We start from the raw sequence: 22533 nt of genomic DNA, 5'->3' as shown, positions 1-22533 counted from the left end.
CGCTTCCCCACCCGCGCGGGTTCCGTCCCGGCCCAGGCGCCGCGCACGTGACCCTGCCCGTCAGGGTCTCACCGCCCTCTTAAAGGGGCAGGGCGGCGCCGGGCGCGCGCCCCGGGGGCGGCGCCGGCGGGCTTCCGCCTTTCCCCGGGCGGCCCCGCGGGGGCGGGGCTCCGGCGCCGGCGGGTCTCCCTCTGCCCCGTCGCGCGGCTCAGCGGGGGCGGCTTCGCGGCGGGGAAGGGGTACAGCCCGAGACCCCCAGCGACACGACAGCACCGGCGGCCTCGGCGCCGGGTCGGCGGCCAAAGTCGCCGGTGAGGAGCGGGAGGTGCCGGGCCCCGGCGCGGGGCGGCGGGGTGGGCATGAGCGGCGGCGGCGGGCGGGCCGCGCTGACCTCTCCCCTCAGCGCAGCGGTTTGGCGGGCTCCTGCCGTCTCCGCAGAGCCGCAGCGAGCCGCGCTTGGCCTGAGCGGCGCGGGGGGCCGGGCTAGGTGCTGAAGCGGGGGCAGCCCCTCTCGACGCCTGCGCGCCCGGAGGAGACCCAGACCCCGAAGGGCTGTGTGCCTTCTCCAGCACAGCCCTCAAAGCCACCCAGGGCTACCGTCAGCCGCTACTGACGAAACGATGGGCTAGATACCAAATCTGCACCCCCAAGCTTTTTCTTCTTTTCCCAAAAGGGAGTAGCTTTAATAATTAGTGAAGGAAACAGGCAGGAGTTGGTATAGCATATCAAAGAGTGGTGAAAGGAAATCTCAGCCCCATAGCACAGGCTTCATTATGATTTTGCATATTTACACAGAAAAGAGAATCTCTAGATAAAACGGTAGTTGTACCATCTCTCTTCTCCAGGCAATACAGAAAAATGTCTGGTGGTGCCAGAAAACTCTTCACTGCTACAGACCCTTCCCAGCCTGATCCGTCTCTTCTCCACAGGTTTCCAGAGCTTTTGTTTTGTTTGTTACAGTGTTATACAGGAGCTAGAGTCCCACTCCCTATTAAATTTACGTAGAGATGGGCATAGACAAAAAACATCCCATACATACAGGCATTTGGAAGCGGCTTAGTTTAAAGAATATCTTTAGCATATCTTGAAAATTAGTGGTGCATGTAAGTAATTTTATAAAGTACTGGAAAATTAATTTTCTCATTTTTTTCTCTGTCTTGATCTACTCTCTTTCTGAAAAGAATGATTAACTTTTCAAATGTCTGTAGAAAATTCATTTCTTTTCCAGGCTTTATATAGCTTTGTATGTAAACAGTTTATGATTTTTCTTTTAAAAATGTTAATGGGATCTGAGCTCTCTGATGTAGTTGCTGGGGGGGGGTTAAGTAAATGTAAAATAATACAGAGGATATGAATGGAACAGTTCTGTTTGGTTTGGCAATAGATTCTAGTTGCTCTTAATGTTTTCCCCATGGCGGTTATGTAAAATAGACTTACTATCCTTTCTTGACTACAAATCCTGGTTTTGAAATGCTATGCTTTGTGAATGGCCTACAGCTTCCAACATAATAATGCTGTCCTGTCTGATTCTTGTATGTAGCAGCCAATGTCATTGACAGAATTATGTTAGTAATTCAGGTTGCTCTGCAGGTACTAGGCAAGAGAAGAGTTTAAATAGCTTTTCAGCATTTTAATAAGTACAAAATCTCTTCTGAATTACTTTCTTCTTGATTTTCCCATAAGCACAATGTCATATATTTTCAAAGGCATATAAAACACACAGAAATGAAGTGTAATGATGGATTGGTCCATAGGTCCGATGCTGAAAGATTTCCTTTGAAGGAACATATTTAAAATTATGCATTGAAATAAACACAGGCAATCAAAACCTCATCTTAGTACTGCCATATGTAGCCACAGCCAAGGGTGCTGATTATACGTCTTTCAAATTCATTATGCTATGCTACTTTCCTCTCATTTCATTATATACTAAAAGAACACAGGAAAAGAAGCTACTTTATCCTCTATGTAGAAAGTATTACTTTGTGTTCATGTCTGTTGGCATAATTTTTACAAAGGATTGCTTTTCAGATTAATCAATCCATGTTTTGCGGCATTTAGAAGAAACAGATCTTTTTCTCCAGTGTTACACCAGTGTAACTTCTTGGCTGTGATGACATATGACTTAAAAAGAAGTAGGGTATTTTAATGCAAGAAGGAGTCTGAAAGCAAGCTCATAAAATTTTGAGTGAAAAAATGCTAGTATAAGTGTTAATATATTTAAAGTGTTAATACTCTCTCTAGTAAAGACATTAAAGATTAAAGTATAGAGTATGATTAGTTACCTAGCGGGATTGTGATTACCCAACTGGACCTTAAGCAGAATGCATGAATAGTATCACTGTTTTTGTCAAAGTACCCTGTGATCTTATTGTGATAACAAAAGTTCAGTATCTTAACTTTGGCTCATTTGAAGGAGTGCACTGCTCACTACAACTGCATTTCAACATTTGCTTAACAGTTATTATACACTTAAGTCCATCCCTGTTAAGTAACATAATTAATCCTGTCATAATAAATAGCACTTAAGCTCAGACTTAAAATGAAATTTGCTGAAGAGCTTTGCTTTCATCCTCCATTTTGAGAGTTTTCTTCACAGATACCTGTAGAAATCAGAGAGAATTCTATAGCTGTACAGAGCTGTCAGTGAAGGACAGTCTACAGAATCAGTATCTAACACGAGGGAAGATTGTTTCAGGACTGATTTAGTAATGTTGCAATCAAATCATAGGCTTAATGTCATCAAGTTCAATGCTTTTCTCGAAGCTTTCTGAAACAGAATCTTTGGATGCATGCTCACATCCAAACAGACCTAAAAAATTAGATACAGGATTTGTGTCACACAGGAAACGCAGATGGGAGAGGTCAAGCTCATTAGCTTGTTTGTTTCATCATTATAACTAAGGAAGAGTTTCTGGGAGGAAAGGATAAGCCTTCTCTAAGTGTCAGAAAAAAGAAAGGTCTTTGCTGCCAAGTGTTTTGTATTACTTTGAGTTTTTGCATATTTATTTATTAATAACCCTGCACTGGAAAAGGAATGTTGACAATGAATTTGAATATCTGTCCTTTGGATTCCACTTACTGGTGACTCTGCCCACCAATTAAATGTCATCCAAATACTGTTCAAAAATAATCCTGCTTTATTAAAGTGATCTTGTATCTTATCATTTGATGCACAAGACTGACTGTAAAACAAAAGTTTAGTATTTCTGTTTCCAATATTTAAGAAAAGGTTTATATCAATGCAGAGAACTAGTGAAGTATACCAAGCAAACATTAAATCTACTGACGTGAATCCTGTCTGCAAGGACCAGCTTCCTAGTTAGTAAATTTGAAGCAGCAACTTGCTTCATGTGTCAGAAGAATAGTTGTTCTCCTTATTTCAACTTAAAATTTTCCTGTTGGTTAATGTCCTTATCTGATATTTGATTTTTAGAACTTTGCCAAAATTATAGAAGCCCTGTTCCACAGCAAAGACATATGAACTTATCTTATGGGCCAAAGTCTTAATATTGATTGTTCCCACTAGATTTCAGACAGTGCTTATTTTGATGCTAGTAAAGAAAATTTATTAACATTTTTAGGATTAACTTTCTTGCAACTTTAAAAATATGAAAATGCCAAAAGGTATAATGCAGGCAAGAGTAATTGAACGTTAACTATTCAATCAGAAGCTTACTACCAGTAAAATTTTCATTCCAAATATTTTTGAGCAGAAGTATAATTTAATGTCTCATCTATGAAATACAGTCTCAAAAGTGTTCACTGAGACTATATAGAATGTATTCAGAGATCTTCCTATGAGAAATTATTTACAGAATAAGGTGACAAAGGACAGTAGAAGAGTAGAACACAAATCAAAACAAAAAATACATTGACTACTAACAAGTCAGACGAACACAATATGAAAAAAATACAGTTTTCATTTTTTAAGCCAGAGAAAAAGAGACATGGACATTCATTATGCTTTACAGAAATCACATTCACTGTGTAACCTTTGTACACTCCTAACTTTAGTCACATCAATAAGAATGAAAAGATGCACTAGTAATTCTTATGGCACTTTTTAAAATACTTTATAGAAAGCTAGAGAGTAATCTTTTAGACACAGAATATACATACAGAACAATGTATTTGGTCTCTCTTTGAAGAAAAATTGTTTTAACATTCAAATGTGAATATTTTTCTTTTCGTAGCCCGTACTTGTTTAAGGCATTCCCATAGCTGTTGTTTTATTTTTCAGAAAACAACCTCAGCAGTAGCTGTCCTAGGTCCTGGTTTGCTTGAAAGTGGCAAACAATCTAGCTAGTATTAGTCGAATATAATCAACCTCTGCTTCACACAGTGGCCACAGACTATAGTGCTACAAACATATATGAAACTTACACACATCTTTCATTGACTGCAAAATATGAAGCCATCATGTAGAAATATTATTGTTACACAAGGGAAACAATTTTGGTAGTGGATATAATAATATGCAAGCCTTTTACATGTGAAGTGCTCAAATATGATATCTATTCTCTAAAGGCTAGCCTTTTTCCAAGTGCAACTCTGGTGATTTGACCAGCACCCATGATTTGCATCTTTGTTGCAACACTAATACTAGTAAATGCTGTATCTTGAAAATAACTTTAAAATGGAGATATTGCCCCTTCTTCATAGGCGACTTTCTACAAAAGATTCTTAATTTTCAGAAAATAGGCCCAGCATAAACAAAACTCTTTGGAAAACCAACACCTAATAGAATGAATTAATTATAAAATTTGAAACTAAAATAGTATATTAGTGATGAGATGTTTTCTGATAAAATGCATACATAAGGCCTCAGTCTTTCTGCAGTTGCAGTGCTACTAGAAACATTTGACTTCTGATAAACACTGCTGCTTCAGTGTGAGTGGCCAGGATGAGACTTCATGTTCAGCTGTACCAGCCAGCAGTAGTGACCTGAAATTCAGTTTTGACCTTTCCACAATGCATTAAGGCTAGTAAAGCCTGTCCTACACATTGAAGCAGAGATTAGAAATAAAGTGTCATGCTCATAGATTAAAAATATGTCTGTATAAATTAAATGTGAAAGATCCTCACTTTAGAACTCTTATTAGGTATAGTGGAGAGGATATATATTCAAAAGAGATGAAGGCTTTATGTTTCATTGAGATTCTTCTCCCCAAAGCCATTTCCTTTATTTTTTCCCTATGCTTCTCTTTCTCTCCTATATGCATCCTATTTAGAAAATATTGCAATTTCTTTATACTGAAGTATATGTTATACTTTTATATTTATGATAAAAAACCCAACCTACAGCTGCTGAATGTTTCTCTGAAATATACTCTCTTAGCTTTCCTTTATTTTCTCCTCTGCGTAAGTTTTCTCCATCTTATTTTCTTAATTCTTCATTTTTCCAAATTTGTCCTCTTCTTCTCTGTTTGTTTTTCTGTTCTTCTCTCCCATCATCTGTGTGTTTTGCCTGCAGCATCTGAATTCATGGAATAACATCTTCTATCTTATTTTTGTTCCATCCTTTCTTTCTTTCTGAGCAGGGATAGGCTTAGGACATAGAGCCAACACAGCTGTGAACAGGTTTGGAAGAGTGAAAAAATATTTCTGATGCCTGAACAGTATTGGCAGCAGGACCATGCAGAAGGTTTTTAGTTTGTTATCAAATCTTCTTCTGCATTGTGTCAAGTGAATGGGGGTTTTAGAGGGAAAAATGCATCTCCTCATTTTGTATACCTATTCTAGCCTAAGCCTTAACACAATGGTTACTCCAACTTGTATTTCAAGAATATCATGTCAGGAATATGGACTTCCACTATCCTGTTTTCAGTCTATTGTGCATCTTTCTTCTGACACTCTTTTTAAAATCATGGGAGAAGGGTATGGCTGGTGAAAAAGCTAGCTCTTCTGGCTTTCTACAGGCAGTCTGGCCACTGATTACCAGGATCTGACATTTTCTACTGCCTGAATGATGCAAAGGAGAAGACCAGGGTTTAAGAAACAACCCTGGCTCTTTATAACATTTATTTAAAAAGAAATACTTCATTTAAATAGGAAAAATTAGGTAAGAATAGAAAAAAGAAGAAAACTTTTGGTTAATTGTAGCAAAATCTAAACTGAATCTGCACAAAGGAAGAAAGAACATCATAAATATTAGGTATGCCTTATTGTACTTTTGCTTTATTTTTGTGCAGTGACTAGAATTAAAAATACATATCAAGCAAATAAGTAGAAAAAAATTATTAGGAAGGGGGAGGAACACAGGCAGGCACACAAAAACTCTTACAAGTAGAAGGATGCAGACAGCTTTCCTAGCAAAACAGAGTAATGCTGTTAGCTTTCTCACTTGTAAGCAAAATGCATTTACAGTGTAAGAAAATAAAGCCTAACCAGGAAGAGAAGGTATTGTGAAATTTCGTACAGAATCAACAAATAGCAGAGCTGTGATTGCAGTGGGAGATTGCACACCAGGAACTTTCAGTTAGAGAGACAAATTATGTCCTTCAAAGAAAGCTGTGTCTTTCAGTTTTAGCTGCTTAAAGAGGAAAGGGTGGGGAGCAGCAGAGAGCTTCTGAGGTTGTTTAACTGCTTAGCTCAGTAGAAGCCTCGCTGTAAGTTCTGCTGGAGAGAAGTCACGCTAATCCTGCAGGGAAGCTGGCAATTGACAACTAAAAGATATTCTTGGTGGTAGTAGCTGCAGCATTCCCATTTTCACAGGAAATGTGTGATGCCTGATTTAAGTGCTTGGAGGCTGAGTTTTGATCTGATGGGAGATGAGGAGGATTCTTGAGAAGTTAATTCTCAGTAGGTATTGGTACAATCCAAAGAAATAGTGGTAGAAAAAGCAGAGCTGCTTTTAAACATGACTAATTGGGTCAATTGCATGTTGACTAGCCAGGTTATAGCAATACAGATCACATAATGTGCGAGTGGGACAGGAAGCTACTGCGTCTTTACTTCTGCCCACAGCCTTAACAAGTCTAATACCAGTTCCACAGCACAGATACACAGGGAGGAACTCGGAAAGCAGAGGGGATGACAATCCTGAGGACATGGCAAGGACGTTGAGTTTATTCTGAGGAAATGAAGAGAAGAAGGTTAAGAAGGAAATGTAGGATTGCTCATGCTTGAGAAACTGATCCTTTCAGAGAGGGGACATTAAAGGTCAGAATGGAAGAAAGTTGACCTCAGTGAAATGACTTAGGTTCCTTAAGTCATTTTTAATTGTTAGGATTCTTCTTTACTATTAGTTTATATAAGTAACAACTTAGAATTATTCCCCACACCTATAAAAACTAGAAACTTATTCTTTAGAGAATTCAGTTTCTTTCAACAGCACTGTTTCGGGAGAGGCATTTAGGATTTTTTAAAGGTTTTAGGGGAGCAAATAACTTTGTTAGGGAGGAAGGAAAATGAGAGGTTCCAGGGAGAAAAATGTAAGGGAAAATAGGAAGAACAGAAATGTGAGGTAAAAGGGGATTCATGGGAGGAAGAACAACTGTGAAGTTTATAGGAAAAACAGGTCTAGAGAAAGAGAGATGGCTTTGAATCTATGCTAATGGAAACTTGAGTTGTCCCTCTCTTTTGTATTGGAATTGTTCCACTGATGACAGGTTTGAAATTTTTCCCTGTAAAGAGCATACAAATTTAATCTACTAAGTTCCCCTGTAGATCTGTAAAAGATACTGCTTACACACAATGCTGGTATCAGTTTAGATGATCTGCACTGCCAGTCACAAGTGAAACAGGAAAAAACAAAAATGCAGCCTGTACATACAAACCATCCCATCTGTGTCCTACTGTCTTATCATCAAAGCAGGTCTATAAGCTCCTCAGTACTGTGTGTATTCTGGACTAGAATCTAGCCAATGGGTAGTTGTTTTCCTCTGCCTGGTTTTATGTCTTGCTGAAGTGCAAGAAGTATAAATATCTATATAAAAAAGCAGATTGTAAGGGAAAAACATATGGATTATAGCTGCATAGTGCATGTTACAAACCTTCAAGTAAATCAATGCTCATATGATAATTGAGCCTCTAGATACCATATATACACACCTGTGTGCCTGAAATATTTTCTTGTTGTGTTCTAGACAGTGCAAGTAAACCTCATATCCAGTTCTGCCATTTCCTCATTTCATGGTGAAAATGTAAGCATTTGATTTTTACATGTGACACTTAACTTCTATACATATTTTGAATTAATTATCTGAGAAACCTGTAGAGACTTTTAACTAAGATAATTAATTTTGTTTGTAAGAACAAAGGATAATCAATTTGAAAATGACAGTAAAAAAGATGTCCTGCCCTCTGCTACAGATTCCACCCCCTCAGTTAAAGAGTGACTGCATGAGCAGTTGACTTGGCATTTGTCACAACAGTAGAGTGGGAATGGGAACTAGCAGCTGAGGACTGAGCTTTCCAGAATGTGTCCATTCTGTCAGTGGCAGATCCATTTTAGGAGTTTCCTTCCTCTGCCAGAGGTTTCTGCTTCCCCTCTATCATGCCAAATCAAGTGGTTTTTTTGACACACTCTAGCTGAGAGGACAGAAGCCTCTACTGATGGAGGAGGATGGACCACTGGAGAGGTAAGCCTCTTCAACTGACAAATAAAAAGATATACCAATCATCATTAAACTACTTATCATTGAATGGCACTGCTTTCAAACTGTTCTTTAAAAGGATTGCTTTCTCTCTGATGAAATATTTCTACATTAATGTATTATTCAAATATACCTGTTATTTATGTTACAAAACATGTCACTCAAGGACATTCTGAAATGAAAAATGTCCTTTTTAAATGTTCATATTCAAGACCAGCCAAGAGCTTGATTTTGGAAGGTGCTGAGCATCCAATCTTGAAAGGCATTTAAGCGTATGCTTGACTTTAGATGTATAAATTAAATATATTTAATGGGACATAGACATTTTTCAAGATGAGCATGTGCTTCAGAACTTAACTGGTTTAAGACTAGGTGCTGAATATCTCAGTGGGTCAAAATGTAACCCTTTAATTTAGCTCTCATCTCTTTCCTCTGTTTCCTGGTAGTCTGGACTATCATTTGCTAAATATTTTTCACCTCCATTTCCAGCATCATCTTCATTCTGCATGCATTTTCCAAGTAGTTTAGTGATGCAGTGCAATGCATAAGATTGCCATTAAAATCATTCAGAGCTCCCTGCAGGAATTCACGGATAGACTTTGTTTTGCCCTTGTTCACTCTTTGATCAGGGATTTTTCCCCTTGGGTAGTGTTCTGTTGACATTCAGTGTGTTTTCCTTTCACAGCTGAGAAGATATTTTATGATCCTGTCAGCTTTAGTTAGCAAAAAAAGAAAAAAAGTGGAAAAGGAATTCTGCATCTTTGCAATTCATTGACAAAAGCTAATGGGAAGGAAATGTGTGGGCTGACAATTAGTCGTTCACTCTCTCTCTCAATATTACCTGGTTGCCTGTAGCTTGACTTCAAGTTTAAATGTTGATTAATGGGAAGTGATCTAATCTGATTTAGCAACAGTCCATACTTGGAAGTACAATTAACTGGATGGATTGGAAAAATACGCAACTCTTCCTGAGATGAATGATATCAGTGTTGAAAATGACAGTGTAAAAGAATGTGAGGATCTTTATTTATCAATGCCAATGATTTAAGAAGTGGTGGAACAATTGTTTTTTTGTTTGGAAAGGCTTTCTTGCTCCTGATAACTTTCAGATGAACATCAGAACAATCTTCTTGGCAGTCAGTATTGCCTATAACATATTTGAAGCACTCCTGTTTACCCATATGATATTTTCTTATTCAGGTCTTACCTCTTTTGCTATCAAAGATACCAGTTCCTAAGTGAAGTTGGTGTAAGTGTTATGGTACAAGCATTTATTACTTTGCTTTGGACTGAGGGATTGAGCCATCACTTATGTAGTTTATGTATCATACATATGGAATATGTATATTACAACAAGGAGCAGAAATAATTTTTGCAGCCCCTTTTGTTCACGTAGGGTATATTCAGTCTAGCTATGTACAGAACTGTCAAGTGCTGTGATAAAGATGATAGAAAGCAGAGTTGCAGTGGCATCATCCGGCTCCTTCAGCACTCTTGGATGCATCCCATCAGGTCCCATGGACTTCTGTATATCCAGTCTATTTAAGTAGTCCCTAACTCAGTCCTCTACCACTGGTAGTACTTCTCTGCCCCAAACTTTGCTGTTAGACACAGAGGCTTGGGAGGCCTCCAGTAAAAATGGAGGCAAAAAAGGCATTGAATACCTCAGCCTGTTCTATGTCCTTCATCGCAGGGTTGCCCATACTTTCAGCAGCAGGCTCACATTTTCTTTGGTCATCTTTTTGCTGCCAAAGTAGCTACAGAAGCCTTTATTTTTACCCTTCACACCTCTCATTAGTTTTTGTTCTGGCTGAGCTTTATCCTTTCTATTTCCATCCCTGCATGCCCAGGCAATGCTTCTGTATTCCTCCTTGGTAGCCCGTGCCCACTTTCACTGCTCCCTTTTTGCATTTGAGCTCAGTTAGGAGCTCCCCATTTAGTCCTGGCCTCCTGCTGTTCCTGCTGGTTTTCTTGCAAGTTGTTTTTTTGCAGACGAGACAAACTAGTTTGCCTGTTTCTGTAGCTCAGATAGTTTTAATGTGATCCTACTAATAAAGAACTTTGAATAATAAATCCGTGATGCTATATACCCTTACTCTCTTAAGAAAGCATATCCATGGATGAAGGCTTACAGTATTCCAAGCAGATTTTTTTAATTTACTTAATCCTTAATCACATATTTACTTATCTGATATGGCAGCTCCCCAACTGTGTAAGATGTTTAACAAACTGTGGTGCAGGAAGGGCTCTTAGATGACTTTTTTCTGCTGAAATTTTTTTTAATGTTTTTTATGTATTTTTTAGAGATTATATTATGCATTAAACTGATACTCTGAAAGTCTGCTTTTAGAAGTAACCTCTTCAGAACAAAAGTAACACAGTAGGCTCTTCTGATTAGCAGATTGATTAGCAGGTGAAAAGAGATTTGTTTGCGACAGCCAATAGTTGTCACCAAAGTACTTCTGAAGCACCTGCAAATGTGTTTTTAATATTTAATACTCTGAAGAATGCTTGCATTTTATGTTTTGTAACAGAAAATACAAAACTACAGGCATCAGTATTAGCTTTTGACAGCAACGTGAAAACCTTCTCAAGAAGTTTGGAAAATAGTTCAGCATGAGAATTTTTGTCTGAATATATTTTTAACTTTCTTTCCACTGGAATAACATTTGCATATCACAGCCGTAGTTGTTATCTCTAAAGGAAGAGGGACTCTGGTATTTCCTTCTTCCCTGAAAACTTCTTAGTTGCCAATGGAAATGTTTCTGTTAACTTCATCAAGCTTTGAATCAAGCCATAGGAAAACAATGTAATTTTCCCTTTAAAGCAATGTGCATATAGCTAACGTCTGCAATATGCTGTATGCTTTATGGGTAATGTATTGATTTCTCTCTTTTGCACTTACTGTTAAGATCAAATCAATGAGACCATTTGCAAAAGTAAATGAGAATGTTTTGACTGCCTATGGTTTCTTTGTTTTCTTTTATTTTATCCTACAATTACAAATTTCACTTTGCAGACTGGCAAACTAGTGCAATCGCTCATGTAATGATTCCTTGGCTTTACTGTGTTGTTGGTCTGTTTTCATCAGTTAAAATACTTTTTATACTGTCTGGGGGACTGTTTAATAGTATTTGAATGGCAAAATGTTTAATAAATTGTATACATATGATGTAAGTTAGTTTTCTTAACAACAAGAACAGCAATATAATTTCACACATTACATATGTGATGACAGTAGCCAATATCAAGGCCAGATTTACTTCATACATTTCTCCATCATAAATGACAGGTCAGTCTTCACAGTCATTTTAATAAAGTTCACAAATAATTTACAACAGATTCTAATAGTTTTTACTGTCTGATCACATAGGCCTACTGCTTTTCCAGTAGGTTTGTAGGAAGATAGAGTTCAGAAACAGAAAGTCCTTCACCAAGTAAATTCTACTTTTTGTTCTGTAGCCCCACTTCAGTCTTTTTGTTGATTAAGGGCTGATAGAGCATTAACCCCATTTTCCAGAAATCATGAAGGAAATCTTCTACACAGCAGGCTCATTTTTCCCAAGTGTGGGCTTTTGCACTTTTGCCTTACAGGCAACTTTCTAGATCTCATATATACCAGTTCTTCTCTGATCAAAGGTTCAGTGTTGGTGCTTCTAAAATAGGCTTCCCCACAACTATATGTGTCTTTATTAGGGCGGCATGAGGTCAGAGTCTGGGCTTTCACAGAAATTTTTCAAAGATTTCATGTTGTGGGTTCTTTCTAAGAAACGGTATTAAACTCAATGTGTTGGGAGCAGAGAAAGATAAATTTAATAAAAACGGGATGGAAATCCATTGTCACCTCATTCAAATGATAATATTCAGCAAAATAAAACTAAAAAAACAGTTTGACAGCAAATTAAGTGTTTTGCTATCATTTGGAACAGTTTACCTCACTTTTTTTCTTTTAATTTAGGTTGCTTTTTTAAGAGCAAAATAGTTCACATTTCAAAAAAAAAAGTCAAAACTTTTGCTTTTAGAAAGGATAAAAAGTAAATTTTTAGGATCTCTGAAACTTAATATGTCTTTTAGAAAAAAAAAAAAACAAAGTCCATTTTTAACAAATACCATTCAGCCAATTTGAGTCAAATTTGTAAGTAGCTCTGTTTTCCCTGGTTTTGTTTTTGCTAATTTAGTATTATAGAAACAAAAAACATTCAGTTATCTTTGTAGTCTTATTTGAGTTCACTGGATCTATTTTTTTCCTTGAAATGTATCGTACTTTCTATCTTTTATTTATGAATATGACTACTCAAATTCTTAGCATTGAGGCAATTTGATAGTATGGCTCACCAAAATAGAAAATTATATGTATTCTATTCTTGGCATAACAGAATTTTATGTGCTGTGAATACTGTTAAGGCTAAGCATCAAATAATGCCTGAAGAGTAGCAATAGTGGCATGTTAACTTTTCTTTTTAACACTTTTCACCCTGTTCTTGGCTATACTATGAAAAAGAAGTGTATTAGTTATTCAGTGCAAAAATCTCTGTCAGTGATGTGATGGAAATAAATGTAAGAAAAGTCTAGCTTTCCTTGTTTTCTTTTTTATTGCTTTCCCCTTGCTCCCCTTTCTCGCAGCACTCATTATTGTGTATTTTATACAATATTTATTCCTTATTATGCCTTGTTTACATTATTGTGGTGCCTGGGAACTGTAGTTATGGATCAGGACTCCACTGTGCTAGGTGCTGAACAAAGCCAGAACATAATGTCTATTCAGACTCCAAACATTTAAAACCATTACAAAAGAAAAGGAACAATAACAGAAATAGATGTCTAAGAGGTAGAATATAAGATAATAAGAAATTTTTGATCAGCCTGGAAGCCAGTGATCTCAGCACTCCAGGATTTAAGTATCACTAAGTTGTGATGGAAAACATACTTCTGTACTCCATTTGATTATTACATTATAATATGGAATATTTCTATCATTCTAGTTGACTCATTTTTACATGCTGTCACTAACATGTTTTTAAAATAGCATATATATTTATATAGTTGTAGCAAAAGCCTATGCTGTAAATTTATTAGGGGTCAAATTTTCCTCTCCTTACCCCAAATGATGTTCCAGAGGAATTTTTCAGAGTAAGGTTTGACAGGCTGTGACATTCGGCAGCCATACTGCTAAAGCCGGCTTAAAAAATCATTTCCTCCTCCCCAGCTGTGTGTTTCTATTCCTGTACCATGCCTGCATTGTATAGCCACGAGCATTTGTGCAGCAAATTGTGATCTGGATTCAGGAAACTAATCCACTTGTAGAATAACCTATTAAAATATTGTTAGTGAGACTGGCCTCCAGATAACAGTAACCAGAGTAACAGTAAACTTAACCTGTTCCTTACTGAACATAAGAAGCCTGATTTTATGGAGTCAGGATTACCTCAGTGCTATTCACTTGGCACTTCATTACGAGTTGCCAAGCAATGCAGAATTAGATCATGGCTATATTACAAAGAATACACTAATGGCAACTATGTCTACATTAGCAAGCAGCGCAGCACAATGGGAAAGGATTTGAAGAACAAAGCAGTTGGTGCTGAGGATCCAACATCTGCACTGTGCACATTTCACGAGTTTTACTTCAGATTAGCTCCAGTTTTGTCCTATAGAGTCCTTGGCAACTGGAGCATGTTAGATGCAGTCCTGGAGTGGTTTCAGCTGAAAGGAGTCCAGTTAATGTGCTCTAAAACTGCCCTGTGATATGAACAGGAGGGGACGACTGGAAGAATTGCTTAAGAGTATAGTCCTGAGCCAATCTGAAATGCTATAATGAAGATGTACCCATGGTACTTAGAGCAGCAGCGCCCTGTGATGAGACACAGAGGATGTCATCAGGAGGGCGTTTCCTACTGACATAAGTTACATCACCTTGGCAAATAACATAAGTTGGAGCAATAAGAGCAGTCATCTGTAAGCCTTGCTGTATCAAAACCACATTTGCCAACACAGCTACATTGGCTAAAGAGTTGATTATTTTTAACATAGCCAATGTATGTATTCTAGTAGGCATATAGAACCGTAATAAAACCCTGACTGACATACCTACTGCTCTCTAACGGAAGTCATGTTTTTAGAACCTCCACCTAAAGCTGCATTTATATTGCAGATAAACTCATCGCTATTTGTTAGGAAAAGATTAGGGATATATAAAGTTCTGAGAGTGACACTGAATCTTTTTCTGCCAAGAGCAGAATCTGTAGCTGCTAGGGAATAATTTAGGTCAAAAAACGCTATCAGCTTTTCCTTCATCTGTGGCTTGTGGATAAAAAAGGCATGTCTAGAATTTGCAGTCCTCAAGCACTTGATGCACAGTTAAGTACCATACTGGTAATTAGAATTCTTATGACTCTCAAAGGGCTAAACCAGAAGATTAAAAGAACTTTATTTTCCTGAGAGATTAAATGTTCTATATTTGAATAACTAGGATAGATGATCATTGTTATATAGAGGCTATAGTGTTTGTTGCTGGCTTTGCACTTCTTGTGCAATGATACGTAGGTCATTATAGAACCTAGCAATAAATAATAGACATGAAATTAAAAAAGAGGGCTGAAAATCAGAAAATTTGGATCCTTGTCCTATCTCTCTAGCCTTGGATAAATTACTTTTTACTTCTCTGTACCTCAGTTTACATAAATGACTAAAGGTAATACTTCCCTGCTGCACAGGGGTATTATAGCTGAACTATACAGATATGTGTGAAGTGTTTTAAAATGCTCTGGTGGAAGAGATTATAACTGTATTTGTATACAGATAAATGAAAGTGTGATTTATATTTTTATAGAAATAAGAAAAAAGCTGACCTAAGACTACACCTCACACAAATCAAGGAAGTTCTGTATTGTCCCTGGAGTCAGGGAGCATTTGCATTTGTGAAGGGGAATACCAGTGAGAAGCCTAGGTGGAATCAGAGCCATTCATAACACTTGGCCAACATACTTTTCACTCTGTTTGACATTTTAATTACGCTACAACAGATATGTGTGTATGTGTGTGTGTGAAATGTAGCTACTACATATCTATAATAGCTTTATATCCAACATCTGTGACAAAGCCAGAGGCAATCCTAGAATATTAATATTTTAGGGTTGTCTCTAGAGTGTGTGTGATATATCAAAGAATTAGAATGCTATGACTGATATTTAGCTACATAAATGACTCAGCTTTACCAGAAGATGTTTCTGGTCAAAGACATTCCTGAACAAAATATTAAAAAGTACTAGAAAGTACTTATAGTCAGTTACCTCTTTTGGGGGAGGGAAAAAAAAAAAAAAAGAGATACAAAGAATTGCAAGGCTTTAACTATTTAAAGAAGTTTTTTTACTGTTATACTTCTACAGTCCTTCTGAACATATGTTTAAGGCAATGGTAATTTTGAATCCTTTATGATTACAGATTCTCCTGGGAGATTTTTTCTCTTGCATAAATATTCCTGCCATTCCTAGAGTAAGGTTTATCTCAGAATTATATTAATCAGCATTATGTGGTCTACTGAAGATTTAATTTCATTTATGAAGACACCATAGGCTTGCCAGATACGCTATATAAAATGTAGGAGGAAACAGATCTATTCCAAGTCTGTAGGTAATTATCAAAGGGAAAAATTACAAGCATGTGTTGTTATTGTGGGGGTCTACAGTATCCCATCAACCTGGTAGGATCAGATGGATACATGATAACCTTCTGCACGTAAGTGATGATCTTTGAAAACTAACAGAGGCTCACCTAGGATCTAGAAAGCACAAAAAGTATTTGGGCTTCTAATTTACAATTATTTTCCCAATGTTTGCAAAAGCAGTGGGTTATGACTTTATATGTATTGCTGAATCTGTGCCACAATCCTTAGCTTTGAAAAAGGAAAAGAAGGAAGACCCAGGGAATTTTAAATCAGTCAGCCTCATTTCTTAACTGAAAAAAGAACAGAAAAAAATAAAGTGTCTACTTTCAAATGCCTACAAGACAATGAACGGTTAAGTAACAGTTAACATGAATTTAAGATTGAATCAATATACTCTCCTATTATGACAATCTAGTAGCCCTTGGGGATAGTAATGAAGTAGCAGATAGGGTATATATTGACATTAATATGGCTCTTGAGCCTGTCTCTTGTGATTTTCTTATAATTATCTGAGGAAATATGGTCTGGTTAAGACCCCTCTAAGGCAAATACAGAAATAGTTGGGAAATTTCTCTTGTAGAGTGGTTACTAATGGTTAAATCCTGAGTTTAGTACTATTCCCTATCTTTACTAGTGGTTCAAATGATGGAATAACCAATATACTTAGTAAATTAGCAAGCAAGGAGGACCTGAAAGCACACTGGATATCAGTATTCCATTACAAATTACTGTGACAAGTTGAAGAAATATTTTGAAGTGAATGAAGTGAATGATAAGAGAAAAATTTCAAAGAAGGATTATCATCTGTATAAATATAGAATCAGGAGCAACTGGTTAATCAGGAGTTCTGCAGTAATCTTAGATCACAAACTGAATATAAATCAACAGCACCAACCAGCTACAAAAAAAAAAAAAAAAAAAATCCAGTTATACTGGGATGAGTGCCAGGACCATTATATGTAAGACCTATGCAGTAATCCTTTTACTCTACTACCAGTAAGACCTCAATGGGAGTAGTATATTCTGTTTGACACAGCCATTTCACAAATGATATGAATCAACTGAAAATAGGCCAAAGAAAATCAAGAATAATCTGAGTTTTAGAAGTTGTGATTTATGATTTGAAGAATTAGGATGGTTTAGGCTAGAGAAGACTCCTGGTAAACAGATAAAACAGTCTTGAAATACAGGAAGATTGCTGGAAAAGAGACAAGAATAGCTGTTTTCTTTGTCCACTGTCACAGAATCACAGAATGGGTGGGGTTGGAAGGGGCCTCTGCAGATTATCTGGTCCAACCCCTTGCTCAAGCAGGGTCAGCTTGAGCAAATTGCCCAGGACTGTGTCCGGTTGGGTTTTTTATATCTCCAAGGATGGAGACTCCACAGGTCTCAGCAGCCTGTCCCAGTGTTTGATCACCCTTACAGTAAAAAAAAAAAATTCTCATCTTTTAGTGGATTTTCCTGTATTTCAATTTGGGCCTGTTGCCTCTCATCCTGTCAATGGATATCACTGAGAAGAATCTGGCTCTGTCTTCTTTACTCTCTCCCATCAGGTACTGATACACACTGATAAGATCTCCCCCAAGACTTTTCTTCTTGAGGCTAAACAATCCCAGCTCTTCTCTCCCGCATAAGACATGAAGTAATGAACTTAAATTGCAGGAATAATGAGTTAGATTAAACATAAAGAAAAAAAATCCTAACTGTTTGGATAAAGTGTGGGAATAGACTACTCACTGAGGTCATCTGTGCAATATCCACCACTACTGGTTTTTAAAAACAGGTTGAGCAAGACAGGAAAGAGGTAATATGATCTCTTCCTTTTCCCAACTTCTCACGATCTTTTGCAAGCTTATTTTTTTTAGAGTTTAGTCTCTCTGCCCAGCTCCACATTTCCTTAACCTTATTCCCATTCCTCCCAATCTGTCTTTCTTCTACCATGAGAATCTATCAAATAGTAGCAGAAGCTCCTGTCAAGGCATGCAACATATTAGGAATTGCAAATACTTTCTAGGCAACTAGAAATTCCAGCGTTCCTCCGACCTAACCCTTCTTTCCTTGATATTCTTCCAGTTATCTTCAGAGTCTTCAGAATAATGACCTGAGTGTCATGTCCTAGGCTCAGTTCTTACAAGGTTATTTAATTCAAACCTGCCCCTTTGTACATAATGTGCAAGCTGAAATTAGGCATCCAGACCCACCTCAGAAGTGGTATGATTTTCAAATTTCAGGCCAAGGCATTTTAGCACTTCCTTGAGGCTCTAAATATCATTAAATTGCTCCCCCCACCACCACCACACAGACACACACACACACACAAATGTCCTGTACATACTTTGTCTGAAAGTTTGGGCCATAGCTTCTTAATTTATTGTTCTAATTAAGAAAACATTCCTCCTTCACAAGAGCTTTTTTTATTTCTGTGCTGTTTACTGATGCTTTCTTTCTGGAAATCTGTTGTCCAAATATACTTTAGAACTTGAGGGAGATTTTTTCAATGTTTTCCCAAAAAACAATGAAAAAACACTCTAAAGAAAAAGATTCACAAAGAAAACAGGGGGAAAAAAAGAGGGAAAAAGCTAGTATTCCTTGTTGCCCCACTCAGCCATGCTAACACATTTAAAGAAGCAGTAGCTTTTTTGGCTCCATGACAACAACAACAACAAAAAAGCAAGCACCTGCAAGTCCCCAAGTAACTTTCCTGGTCAAATAAAATGGTCTGAAATGAGGTTTCTGAGCCCAACGAGTATATGCATTATTCATTCAATTGTCTGTTTGGCTGATTCGATTAGCCTCAAGCCTCAATGTTATTTATGGCAGAAAGAATAAATACAGACTCTGTATTTAAAACTTCCTAAGAATATTAAAAATAGATGCTACTACCCCGTATTTAATCAGATACAGCATCCATAGGCAAATACATTTTAAACACTAACAAAACCAGCTGTGATCACAGATTTGTTTCTCAGTTAGGGCATGTCACTTTAAGTAGCCATGTATCCTGCAAGTTTTGTTCAATGAATTTGGATTCAGCTTTTGGAAGTTAAAATAAAAAATGATGTCATGATGCAGCAGTATGCCTGTAGCAATAGGATTCAGAATGGACTGAGAATCAACGCTGCTGGGTTATACTACTGATTCGGCAAATAATTTACTGTGTGACTTGGTAACTGGAATAATAGACACATGCCTTATCCCTGTAGAGTATTTTGGAGGATTTTATGACTGGAAAGCACTTTGGAATCATAGAATTAAAATACTATATGAGTACAAAGAAGAACATGCAAAGTTCCCTCCTGAGATAGAAATTAGGTGAAAAATAATCCCCAATCATTGTGATAACAGGATGAATTAATGTGGACAGTGCTCAATTATTGCAATTTTTTGCTTTTTGCTAACATGCCCTTTATTCAAAGCCTCATTTGTTTAAGAGAAGGCTGCATCAGCTGTCAAATCAAAAGATATTAGAGCAACCATTCAAGTCAGCTGGCTTGTGACTTTTTGGCAGCTTTTGTGCTGACATAAATCACTGCAATGGTATCTTTTAAAATAGGATATGCAATTGCTTCATCTCAAAGAATAAGTGTCTTGTATGAATCCTAGCTTGGTCTGGCTTTGAGAAATAGCATCCTTGACCAAAGAAAGTATTGCTGAGTAATTTATTATGATTTTAACGTCTTGTTCATTTAAAATGAGCCTTTCAGAAATCAAAATGCAGATACAGGCAAGTAATCACAGCAATGTTGGTTAGATGACCTCTGAAGGTCATCTAGTCCAGTCTTCCACTTGAAGCAGAGCTATACTGATAAGGAAGGCTGAAATACTGTATTTTGCTAGTCCTCAAAAGCCTCCTAGTGCAGCTCCCAGTGCCTTGTAAGGAAAAATCACTCTGATACAAAGTACCAGAACCAGTTAACCGCAGCTCATATTTTGCAGTTTTGAAGATTAAATGATTTCAGCAATCTTTTGTGGGCCTACACCCACAAGAACAACACTGTACTGAGTTAAGAATAATGCTTACACACCATAAGAAATATTGATATAAACATTACCTGCTCTGGCACAGAAGTGCTTACCTCAGTGTCACTGTTTCTCATGCTGATCTCAGGATGGGTTTTTTTCATATCATAAAATTGCTAAGTTAGAGCAAGAACCTGCATTTTTTAGGGCCATCATGGGCATGAATAAAATCAAGGAAATTTAGGAGTCTTGTTTCTTTTGTAGGTATTTTCCCTATTGACAGTAGGTGCTGTAAAAGCAAACAAACAAACCTGAAACTGCTGATAGATTTCTGCAACACGAACTATGAGTTGTTGTGGCCCAAGTCAGTTGTATCAGTAAACATTAAAGTTCTTTCAGCTCATAATTCCACACTGAACGCACTGTGTTTAATTAGAAGCATATTTTAGAGTGGCTACTGCAGAAAGAGATGCAGGTCCCCTTTCACTCCATGATTTCAAAGGAAGGAATCCAAGAGGTAGAGTTTGTCTGTATAATGGTTGCATACTCTGAAGGGAAATCTCCAAGCCTAATATTTCGGGAATTCCAAGGGAATCTTCCCGGGAGAGGGAAGTGCAGAGCATCTGCAATGATGCCACGGATCCCTGGGAATGAATTGCCCCCTGCTGGCCACTGGGGTGCAAGTCTCTTCCCAGATTCCGGCATCAAGTTACTATTGACGTCATGCATAACCCTTAGAAGTCCATATAACAGTGATAGTAGATTCAAAAGAACAAAATGGCCATATTTTCCACTCACAGTAATGCAACTGGATCACCGTGGCCCAGCTGGCCCTGAGAAACATAACTTTGTCACGGTGTAGAATTACACAGTATATGCTGGTTTTAGTAATAATGCTGTACTTTTTTTTTTTTAACCATCGGCTATACAATGTATATTAAATTATCATTATTATTTTTTGTTTCCTACACTGATTGGATTTTGCTGTTATCAGAGCACTATGCAGCAAATATTTAGAAACATGTTACTTGGCTCAAGCACTGAAAGTTTTTTAGAGTTTGGATTTGAAACATCCATGGAATTGATTTGCCAAAACATGCCTGCAGCTCATGATCTACTTGCATCACACACTGAAATTGCCATATTAGCTAATAAAAAAATCGGTCTTTTCTTTGTCCATCCTTTACATAAATTTACTCAGATTCATTTCCAACTTCTGGTGACAAAGGCAGCTTCTGTTCTGCAATCCTTGAGATAGAAGATCCACCTGGGGAGAAAGGGAAAATTCCTAGGCACACGAAAGTCCCTGCCTTTCCTATCCCTGTGTGAGAGGAATGTTACAGAAAAGGAGGTATCCAGTGTGGATTACACTGATTTATTAGGTTCTACCAACAACTTCTACTGGAGACTCATGGAGAATTCCCAATGGAAAACCTATGGGGGAAAAAACAAAAACACAGCCACATGATACTGGAAGAATTTCATCATCTAGAAGAAGGAGCTTGGATGGTACAGAATCTGAATCAATGAATAATAAAAATTAATGCTTTAAGCCTCCCTTTAAAATTTTGAGAACATGTATTTTATTCTAATGGAATTAAAGCAATCTAGGGTAATTTGCTTTGAGTGATGATTGTAAGGAATGCTTCACTGTCTAAGGAACCAGAAACAGCAGCATGAAGTTTTCTTCTGTCACCCTTCTCTGCATACCACTCATAGATCCTCTGATAAAGTGATGTCAATGATCATTCCCAAACAGCGGAGCTTGAAGCTAACAAACCACAGACATGAAAGGAGCAGCTTGTACCTCTCGGCTGTTGCCCCAGACTGTCTGAAAATACCTGCATAAATTAGTCTCTGGTGCATTTTTCGAGATAATAAAAAGATATGACTTTGTGACAAAGAAATAAAGTACTGGTTTATCAGAAGAAAGCTCAATACAAATTCACAAATAATAAAAAACTGGCTAAATTGTGCACTCCTCATTTAGTAAAAGCACAAATTCAGGTGAATGAGTAAAAGCTGTAAAATGTATCTAGATGAACATTTATATAAGGCTTGATTTTGTAATGTGTTGATCCCTTCATCTCCTATTGAAAAGTCAAGTATACCATGTAAACGTTAATCCATTAAATAATCTCAAAAGTAGGTGTCACTGAGAATAAGGGATTGGAGACACCTTCACTCAGTGTTTTTCTATTTTCATTTACCATCCTTTTCCTCAGTTAGGTTTGTGCTCAATTTCAAGCCTGCAGGAAATGATGCACTGCTGCTAGTGTTGGATCCGGAAGTATTGCTAGAAAAATTCAA

The 22533-nt window shown here is 37.4% G+C and overlaps 1 long non-coding RNA gene across 2 annotated transcripts; it reads left to right on the top strand.

Moving 5' to 3' along the window:
• The first annotated feature begins 174 nt into the window (after nucleotides 1–174).
• LOC106499019 (uncharacterized) lies at nucleotides 175–21789 on the top strand. Of its 2 annotated transcripts, XR_010884666.1 has the most exons (4): nucleotides 175–311; nucleotides 846–929; nucleotides 8091–8147; nucleotides 21425–21789. It is a non-coding gene; the product is annotated as an uncharacterized lncRNA (long non-coding RNA). The 2 variants fall into 2 exon arrangements; XR_010884667.1 differs by lacking the exon at nucleotides 8091–8147.
• The last annotated feature ends 744 nt before the right edge of the window (nucleotides 21790–22533 follow it).

This window comes from Apteryx mantelli, chromosome 7 (genome assembly GCF_036417845.1).
Source record: "Apteryx mantelli isolate bAptMan1 chromosome 7, bAptMan1.hap1, whole genome shotgun sequence".
Taxonomy (NCBI): Eukaryota; Metazoa; Chordata; class Aves; order Apterygiformes; family Apterygidae; genus Apteryx; species Apteryx mantelli.
Note: the sequence above shows the minus strand (reverse complement) of the source record. Positions and strands in the feature narration are given on the sequence as shown.